This window comes from Notothenia rossii (assembly GCF_949606895.1).
Source record: "Notothenia rossii genome assembly, contig: scaffold_623, whole genome shotgun sequence".
Lineage (NCBI taxonomy): Eukaryota > Metazoa > Chordata > Actinopteri > Perciformes > Nototheniidae > Notothenia > Notothenia rossii.
In genome coordinates, this window is record NW_027640135.1 from 5,627 (window position 1) to 15,702 (window position 10,076).

The following is a 10,076-nucleotide window of genomic DNA, read 5'->3' on the forward strand; positions in this document are numbered from 1 at the left end:
CTGCAGGTATTGTGGGAGAGTATAGTGGGAGTGCAGAGGGGGGGGTAGGGTGTCTCTTCCAAAGCAAATGGAAGACAATCCAATTTCCTGTGATTCCATCAAGGCTGCGTCCTGGACGGAGCAGGCATTAGGGAACGCTGAGAGGACGCTGACCTCTCACAGGAACATACAGGAAGCATGTAGACACACACACACACACACACACACACACACACACACACACACACACACACACACACACACACACACACACTGCAACATATATCCTCACAAACATGCACGTGTTCAGGCAACATATACTGTATACAACTATTTTCTTTATCAGTCAGAAATCCAGTACAGGTAAAAGGCAAAAGGTAAAAGAGTAGACTGGCTTATTTAAAAAAAAAAAAGTAAATTAAAACAAAAAGGTAGAAATCCATGGTTGAAAATGAGAAGAAGCGCGTGTTCTTTTTTAAGTAAGTGAACATTTAAAAGTACCAGAAACATTAAAAACTGTAAATAAATTGCAAATATATGTACAAATAAAGTGTGTGTGTGTGTGTGTATGTGTGTGTGTGTGTGTGTGTGTGTGTGTGTGTGTGTGTGTGTGTGTGTGTGTGTGTGTGTGTGTGTGTGTGTGTGTGTGTGTGTGTGTGTGTGTGTGTGTGTGTGTGTGTGTGTGTGTGTGTGTGTGTGTGTGTGTGTGTGTGTTGAGCATGCTTGTGTGTGTGTTTGTTGAACAACGAACTGCAGATTAGCGCTGGCTGCAGATTAAGGCTTAAACCTTTTACACTTTAATTATAACTGTATGTATTTATGTGCATCAAGGTCTTTCACTTGGCCCCCGGCTGCAAACATCTGTCACTCAGCGCGTGTGTGTGAGCGTGTGTGTGTGTGTGTGAGCGTGTGTGTGTGTGTGTGTGTGTGTGTGTGTGTGTGTGTGTGTGTGTGTGTGAGCGTGTGTGTGTGTGTGTGTGTGTGTGTGTGTGTGTGTGTCAGAGAGCTATGCAGGAAAATAACAGAGTAGGTCCTCCGTATGTCAGATATCCTTTTTATTTCACAGCAGAGCTCACCGCTCCCCCTCATTGATAGAGACAGACTTGACGTCCTGAACACATCACAGGTTGGCTTTGACTCGCAGACAGACAGCTTTGTTGTTCCAGTTTAACTACGCCACGCTTTCCACGCTGCCGGCGATTTGCATCTGTGCTCCATGATCTGCCCGCGGGGAATAGAAAGCTCTAATCCAATCAGCAGGTCCCTGAAGTGCTGCCCCTGAGAGGGAGACACAACAATAGGATCACTCTGCACAGAGAGGGAGGAGGAGGAGAGGGAGGAGGAAGAAGAGAGGAGGAAGAGAGGGAGGAGGAGAGAAGGAAGAGAGGGAGGAAGGTGGAGACAGAGAGAGGTGACGGTGGGGAAAGAAAAGACGAGTTAGGTGAGAATAGGAAGAACAGAGTGGTCCTCTTCTGAATCCAATGAATGCCAAAAAATAGAAAGACAGACTAAAACAAAAGTGCTAAGAATACTTAAAATGTTGGCTTCAAAAATTGATTATTAACTTCATAACGTGCTGCAGTGAACCCTGAAGGCAGCATCTCCCTGGTTCAATGTGATGTTCCTACCAGATTTTTAAATATTTCAGAAAGTAAAAATCTTTTATGATATTTACACGTTGAGTTCAGCAGGATAATCTCCACATATTAACACCACCACTACCTCTGAAGTAAAACCCTAATGTTGGGCTACAAAGGAACTACAGCACGGTCACATGACTTCACGTCACCACCACTAAGCTAAAGGTGGCTAATGTTGGGCTATAAAGGAACTACAGCACGGTCACATGACTTCACGTCACCACCGCTAAGCTAAAGGTGGCTAATGTTGGGCTATAAAGGAACTACAGCACGGTCACATGACTTCATGTCACCACCGCTAAGCTAAAGGTGGCTAATGTTGGGCTATAAAGGAACTACAGCACGGTCACATGACTTCACGTAACCACCGCTAAGCTAAAGGTGGCTAATGTTGGGCTACAAAGGAACTACAGCACGGTCACATGACTTCACGTCACCACCGCTAAGTTAAAGGAGGCTAATGTTGGGCTATAAAGGAACTACAGCACGGTCACATGACTTCACGTAACCACCGCTAAGCTAAAGGTGGCTAATGTTGGGCTATAAAGGAACTACAGCACGGTCACATGACTTCACGTCACCACCGCTAAGCTAAAGGAGGCTAATGTTGGGCTATAAAGGAACTACAGCACGGTCACATGACTTCACGTCACCACCGCTAAGCTAAAGGTGGCTAATGTTGGGCTATAAAGGAACTACAGCACGGTCACATGACTTCACGTCACCACCGCTAAGCTAAAGGAGGCTAATGTTGGGCTATAAAGGAACTACGGTCACATGACTTCACGTCACCACCGCTAAGCTAAAGGAGGCTAATGTTGGGCTATAAAGGAACTACAGCACGGTCACATGACTTCACGTCACCACCGCTAAGCTAAAGGAGGCTAATGTTGGGCTATAAAGGAACTACAGCACGGTCACATGACTTCACGTCACCACCGCTAAGCTAAAGGAGGCTAATGTTGGGCTATAAAGGAACTACAGCACGGTCACATGACTTCACGTCACCACCGCTAAGCTAAAGGTGGCTAATGTTGGGCTATAAAGGAACTACAGCACGGTCACATGACTTCACGTCACCACCGCTAAGCTAAAGGAGGCTAATGTTGGGCTATAAAGGAACTACAGCACGGTCACATGACTTCACGTCACCACCGCTAAGCTAAAGGTGGCTAATGTTGGGCTATAAAGGAACTACAGCACGGTCACATGACTTCACGTCACCACCGCTAAGCTAAAGGAGGCTAATGTTGGGCGTGAAGACGTTTAGTCGTCTCATTTAGACACTTGTTTGCAACCGCCATTTTTAAATCCACCAGTTGGGTATATACTGACGTATTTTATGTCGTAGAACAAAACGTTAAAATCTCTTCAGCTTGAGTTAACCACAGACCTTATTTCAGCCTAACAACCAAAAACACATTCAGAAAACCATTGAAGAGGGAACAGGAAGTGCTAAAATGCTGACCCATTTCCAGGACTTAGGGCTCATTCCCGCACCAATCAAATGGATGAGAGTAGAGGAAGAAACCCAAAACAGGAGAGCTGCAGGAGAGGGCAAAGAATAAAGCATTTCTTTGTGAGATATTTCCACTGCAGTGACATTTTACAGCACGTGAGGACATGTCAGAGTCTTCGCTGGATTGTAATCTGTCTGTGAGCGTTGGAGGCCGCTGGGCTCTTGTTCTGAGGCAACAGTTTGACCATTCATCATCATTATGAGGTGCAAAGGCAGTGATTAAGAGCTGAGTCCTGCTGATGAAGCCTCTCATATATTGTGTCTTATTATACACACACACACACACACACACACACACACACACACACACACACACACACACACACACACACACACAGACACACAGACACACACACACACACACACACACACACACACACACACACAGACACACACACACACACACACACAGACACACACACACACACACACACCCACACACACACACACACACACACACACACACACACACACACACACTATCCCATCCCTGTCCCATCCCTGTCCCCCATCCACAGTTCTAACAAGAGTTATACCTCTACTATTGAACCCTTGACCCCAAGTTTCATCTTTAACCCACACACACAAATACACAGAAATATCACGAATAGTATTCTCTGACACCTTTTTTTGCGTTAGGGTCACACAGCCTCCGTGATTAAAAGAATGAATAAGACTTTTAAATGAATTTAGGGTTGCGCAATTTAGCAAAATGTTCTCCAAATTGCAAAATGGACAAAAAAGGACAAAATCTACAATATACAAATCACGCTGAGCTCATTATTTAGTAAATGAAAACTCCCTCTGGAGAGAACACATGTTTTTTAGCCTTTGCAGACCATTAACATGCACTAAAACCTATATAACACTCTCTAAATGAGAGGGAAACCCCCAAAAAAGCAGAATAGGGTTATCTATATCTCATCGTCTCATCATTTGCAGATTTCATCGTCGAGTAAATTCGTTTTTCTCACAGTAAATATTTTGTTTATGTGATTTTAATAAGAGTTGTTTTGTGTCTTGCAGGATAATGAAGGACAGACGGCGCTACATTACGGTAAGAAGGCCTCTCTTACTCTTCTCTAGGTCCTTGTAGTAAACGTCCTGTCAGTGTGGGTTCTCTCTTCACTCACAGCTTCTTGTTTTTACCCAAGATTTTTCTTTACCCGCTCCATTCCTCTTCTTTATTTCAGTTTCTCACCCAGTTTCCTCTCGTGTGCGTGTGTCCTTTGGTATGTGTGTGTGTGTGTGTGTGTGTGTGTGTGTGTGTGTGTGTGTGTGTGTGTGTGTGTGTGTGTGTGTGTGTGTGTGTGTGTGTGTGTGTGTGTGTGTGTGTGTGTGTGTGTGTGTGTGTGTGTGTGTGTGTGTGTGTGTGTGTGTGTGTGTGTGTGTGTAATAATCGGCATCTCCCAGAGGAAATCAGCACAGGTCCTCAGACTCCCCTGACCCTCTCGTGCCCCAACACACACTCCTCCCAGGTGGGCGTGTCCCCCGTCCTGTGTGTGTGTGTGTGTGTGTGTGTGTGTGTGTGTGTGTGTGTGTGTGTGTGTGTGTGTGTGTGTGTGTGTGTGTGTGTGTGTGTGTGTGTGTGTGTGTGTGTGTGTGTGTGTGTGTGTGTGTGTGTGTGTGTGTGTGTGTGTGTGTGTGTGTGTGTGTGTGTGTGTGTGTCTGCACCATCTGTTCCCCTTGCTTGGTGGCGTCAGTGTGGGCATCACCGGGAATGTCACCACACACACACTTGATGATGGGGCATAACAAAAATGACTGATAAACATAAGCGATGAAGTCTCTCTCTCTCTCTCTCTCTCCCTATCTCTCATCCCTCTCTCTCTCTCTCTCTCATCCCTCTCTCTCTCTCTCTCTTTGCACAGGGCCACGCGGCTGCATTGATTAATGGAGGGTTTACTGCTCACCATAAATTGTTCTCCTTCCTCTACGGCTCCCCGAGGGCCGGACACTTTTTACAGCTCAAGGCCCAGGCCAGACACCTGGCACGTGCACACACACACACACACACACACACACACATACACACACACACACACACACACACACACACACACACACACACACACACACACACACACACACACACACACACACACACACACACACACACACACACACACACACACAAGAGGAGGATAGCTGGGGAAATAAGCCAAGCTTTGTTAGATCTGATCCTGCTGAGATGGATTCTTGTAGTGTTTGATACTCACACTACTCCTGCTATTCATGCACACACACTCGCTTACACACTTGGATGCATTCCGATGTATCATGAGATCTCACACACACACACACACACACACACACACACACACACACACACACACACACACACACACACACACACACACACACACACACACACACACACACACACACACTGAATAAAATATAGTTTCAATAAATATATTGTAATATAGTGGCAAGAGAAAGACTGCGTGCGTTGCTGACACAAAAAAAGCCATGCTTAGTTCTTCTGAATCTGGTTCTGGTAGTGTTTGCTTTTTATGCACACACACTTTCTTACACACACACACACACACACACACACACACACACACACACACACACACACACACACACACACACACACACACACACACACACACACACACACACACACACACACACACACACACACACACACACACACACATACACACACACACACACACACACCGGGCCAAAAAGAGTCTTACAAGTGTGTTAAAAATAAGCCTAAAATATGCCAAGATTTGTTACTCTGACTCTGCTGAAAGATAAGTGTTTGATACTCTCCTGCCAATCATGCACACACACACACTCCCTAATACACACACACACGCATTCCGATGTATCATCATATCTCTCACACACACACACACACACACACACACACACTCACATACACTCACACACATCCCTGGGCTGGAGGTTAAAAAGCCCGGCTGTCAATCAGGCAGCTGCTGACATCAGCGATCATGGCGCCGGCCCTTTAAGAGAGGAGCACTCAGACTATAACACCCCTTGTTGTTAAACACCAAATATGTGCAATATGTGCAATATATATATATATATATATATATATATATATATATATATGCCGTTAATAACTGTGCAATATATACCTGGCTATAATGTTTTTATCTTTTGTATGCATGCTTTAGTTTAGGGACATTAAGCTGGCTTTGGCTCTCTTCTGCTGTAACAATGTACATTTCCCCTCTGTGGGACTAATAATGGGATTCTGATTCTGATGAGGGGGGTGATGAGGGAGATGGGGGGGGGGGGGGTGAGGTGCATCAGGAAGCAAAGACCTGCTAACTGGGTTAAGAAAGTGCAACCCCCCCCCTGATAGAGAGGGAGAGAAGACCCTTTTAGCGGGGCACAAATTGCCAATGGGGCAGAAATGAAGCGTTCAGAGGATCTGGGGTCCAGTGGTGTCAGAGCCGGCCTGAGATGGGCTTTTCATTAACTGCAGCGCTGTGCAGTATGAAGAGGAGGATCGTTCACTGAAGCTGCTCTCAACATCCTGACAGGAACAAATGAGCTGCACGGAGGCGTCACACTTTCATATTAACACTTTATACAGATGAGAAGTGAGAGCAATAACTAATCAGCCTAATAGATGATGTCCTTTGTATTTCTCTTGACCGCTTTTCCTTAACCTACACTGGGAAATGTCATGAGGGCATGGGAAGGAGGATTCATCAGGACTTAGGAAACAACAACTGTGCTGCTCAGAGAATCCGACTGCACTTACACTAAAGGCTACGTCATTATGTGAAGACGGATGTTATTGATGTGCGTCGCTTTAAATGTTGCTGATGCGAGGATTTGTTGAACAGTAGTGTCTTCTTTAATAGGGATAGGGAGGTGCCTCTACTTTAAAGAGTCCTCTCCTGCTGATGTTCAGATGTATATCAGTATGTAGAGTCTCTACTTTAAAGAGTCCTCTTCTGCTGATGTTCAGGTGTATATCAGTATGTAGTGTCTCTACTTTAAAGAGTCCTCTCCTGCTGATGTTCAGGTGTATATCAGTATGTAGTGTCTCTACTTTAAAGAGTCCTCTTCTGCTGATGTTCAGGTGTATATCAGTATGTAGTGTCTCTACTTTAAAGAGTCCTCTCCTGCTGATGTTCAGGTGTATATCAGTATGTAGTGTCTCTACTTTAAAGATTCCTCTTCTGCTGATGTTCAGGTGTATATCAGTATGTAGTGTCTCTACTTTAAAGAGTCCTCTCCTGCTGATGTTCAGGCGTATATCAGTATGTAGTGTCTCTACTTTAAAGAGTCCTCTCCTGCTGATGTTCAGGTGTATATCAGTATGTAGTGTCTCTACTTTAAAGAGTCCTCTCCTGCTGATGTTCAGGTACATATCAGTATGTAGTGTCTCTACTTTAAAGAGTCCTCTCCTGCTGATGTTCAGGTGTATATCAGTATGTAGTGTCTCTACTTTAAAGAGTTCTCTCCTGCTGATGTTCAGGTGTATATCATTATGTGGTGTCTCTACTTTAAAGAGTCCTCTCCTGCTGATGTTCAGGTGTATATCAGGATGTAGTGTCTCTACTTTAAAGAGTTCTCTCCTGCTGATGTTCAGGTGTATATCAGTATGTAGTGTCTCTACTTTAAAGAGTTCTCTCCTGCTGATGTTCAGGTGTATATCATATCAGATCTCATGAAAGGCGTTTTATATAAATCAAATTATTACTGTTATAATAACCCCTCCTTTATTTCCTCCTCTCCTCCTCTCAGCGTCGGCCTGTGAGTTTGCAGAGATCGTGGATCTGCTGCTGAGCTCCGGCGCCGACCCGTCCATCAAAGATCTGGAGGGTTCCCTCCCTGAAGAGGTGACCGAATCCAGCGCCATCTCCTCCCTCCTGCAGCAGCACACGGCTGCCAAAGGATAGACTCCACCCCCTTATCTCCTCCCCTCCATCATCACCTCCTCCCCCATCCCTACAGAGACTCTAACCCCCTCCAGACGTTAGTTAGTAAACCATTTTATCTCCAAAGTTTGATTTCTCTGCCTTCCCTCTTTGTGGACTGAAGGGTGTAAACATTAGACTCGTGAAATGTTTATTTTATTTATCTGAATATTGTTTATTGAATTTAACGCCCGGTGGGGTTGGGTGATATGACGCTCACTGTCTTTGAGATTCTTGCTGTACTGAAGCTGTTCTACAAATAGATATCCCTAATAATGCAAATCACGAACAGGAAGTAGTCTCTTCTGCAGCTCGGTGAACCCGGACATGTTGAGGACCCCAACGTTGTGTGTAGAGTAGGGTCCCCAGCACATAGAAACAGCCGGATGCTAACCTGCATACGTTGGGCAATGTGCACAATTAGCATAAGTTGCATTAGTTAGCATATGCAGACGATAGCTAAAACATGTCTTTGCCTATTTGGAGTGGCTTTGGAGGTTATTGAGGATCCATTTCTGACACCTTCAGGGTCAAAATGCCGTTTACATATCTGTGCTCTCCTTGGGCTGATTTTCATTACCATGACTCGTGTTGAGACCATTAGATATAGAGAGCCCAAGATGAACATTATAACCTCTACTTTGGGAAATTTTCTTTCAAATATATAAGAAATCTGTCCAATCGTAATGATCCAGAGTCCCCTGAAACGTCATAATCAACCAAAGATGTGTCAAAATCAGCCCACATACAGTCGACAACAAATATGGCCACTTTCTGGTTAAAAAACTGCCATTGTTTATCCTGAAGATGTCAGAAATGGATCCTCAATAACCTCCAAAACCACTCCCAAATCAGCCAAGCCATTTATTAGCTATTGTATGCATATCCTAATTAACGCTTCTTATGCTAATTGTGCAATTTGACAAACATATGCAGGTTAGCGTCCGGCAGATTCTATGAGCTGGAGACCCTACTTTACATTTCTATCATAAAACGTTGGGGTTTCAACATCTCCAGGTTCCCAACTACGAGCTGCAAAAAGACTAAAAAGAGAGGTTCATGAGTGTGATGGAACATCTGGATTCATCCGGTGTTTCAGCGACCGGACGAACCAAAAACTGACAATTCCATTCATCAAAATACTGTACACTACTTCAGCAGAATCTCATCACGTTCATATATGTATATATTGTTCTCACCGTATGAAATGACATACTGTAATTAAATATTTGTACATATCACCCACTCCTACTGCCCAGGCCTTTTAGTCTGGCTCCGCCCCCTCTGAGTATTCCTTCATCATTCAGTTGTTTCAGGAATGCTTTAATCATGTCATTAATCACATTAAAGTCTTCAACAAGTCGTTCCCTCTGATGTTTTCTCTCAACAAGTGTCACATTGAATCTCTTGTTTCACATTATCTCTCACTAAAAAGATAATTTAATTTAAATTTCAGACGATTAAAAAAGTCACCATAAACCCAAGTGTTGAAAACCACAGAAAATATTAAGTAGTGTAAACTTAACATTAAAAAAACAGGTTCTACTAACTTCAATATTTTGAGTTCCTGCAACATTTTCTTAGTTTTTGAGATTTTGCACAAACAGGCCGATAGATCGAGAGTCGTTATGGATCGAAACATAAATGCATCGTCCAAAACTGTACACAACATACTAAACACACTGACTCTACTGTACACACTCTACTGTACACAATATACTGAACACACTGACTCTACTGTACACAATATACTGAACACACTGACTCTACTGTACACAATATACTGAACACACTGACTCTACTGTACACAATATACTGAACACACTGACTCTACTGTACACAATATACTGTAAACAACAACACTGCCTCTTATGTCATGTTTTTGGATGTTCTCCAAAGATAACCAACACATGGTCCGAATCCAAATCTGCTTTACTCGTCCTCAAGTCCCTCTGATCAACACACACACACACACACACACACACACACACACACACACACACACACACACACACACACACA

General features: G+C 44.0%; 1 long non-coding RNA gene across 1 annotated transcript; it reads left to right on the forward strand.

The window, feature by feature from the left end:
* Positions 1-4,135: 4,135 nt before the first annotated feature.
* LOC307027048 lies at positions 4,136-9,416 on the forward strand. Its single transcript, XR_013804509.1, has 2 exons — positions 4,136-4,195; positions 7,882-9,416. It is a non-coding gene; the product is annotated as an uncharacterized lncRNA (long non-coding RNA).
* Positions 9,417-10,076: the final 660 nt, after the last annotated feature.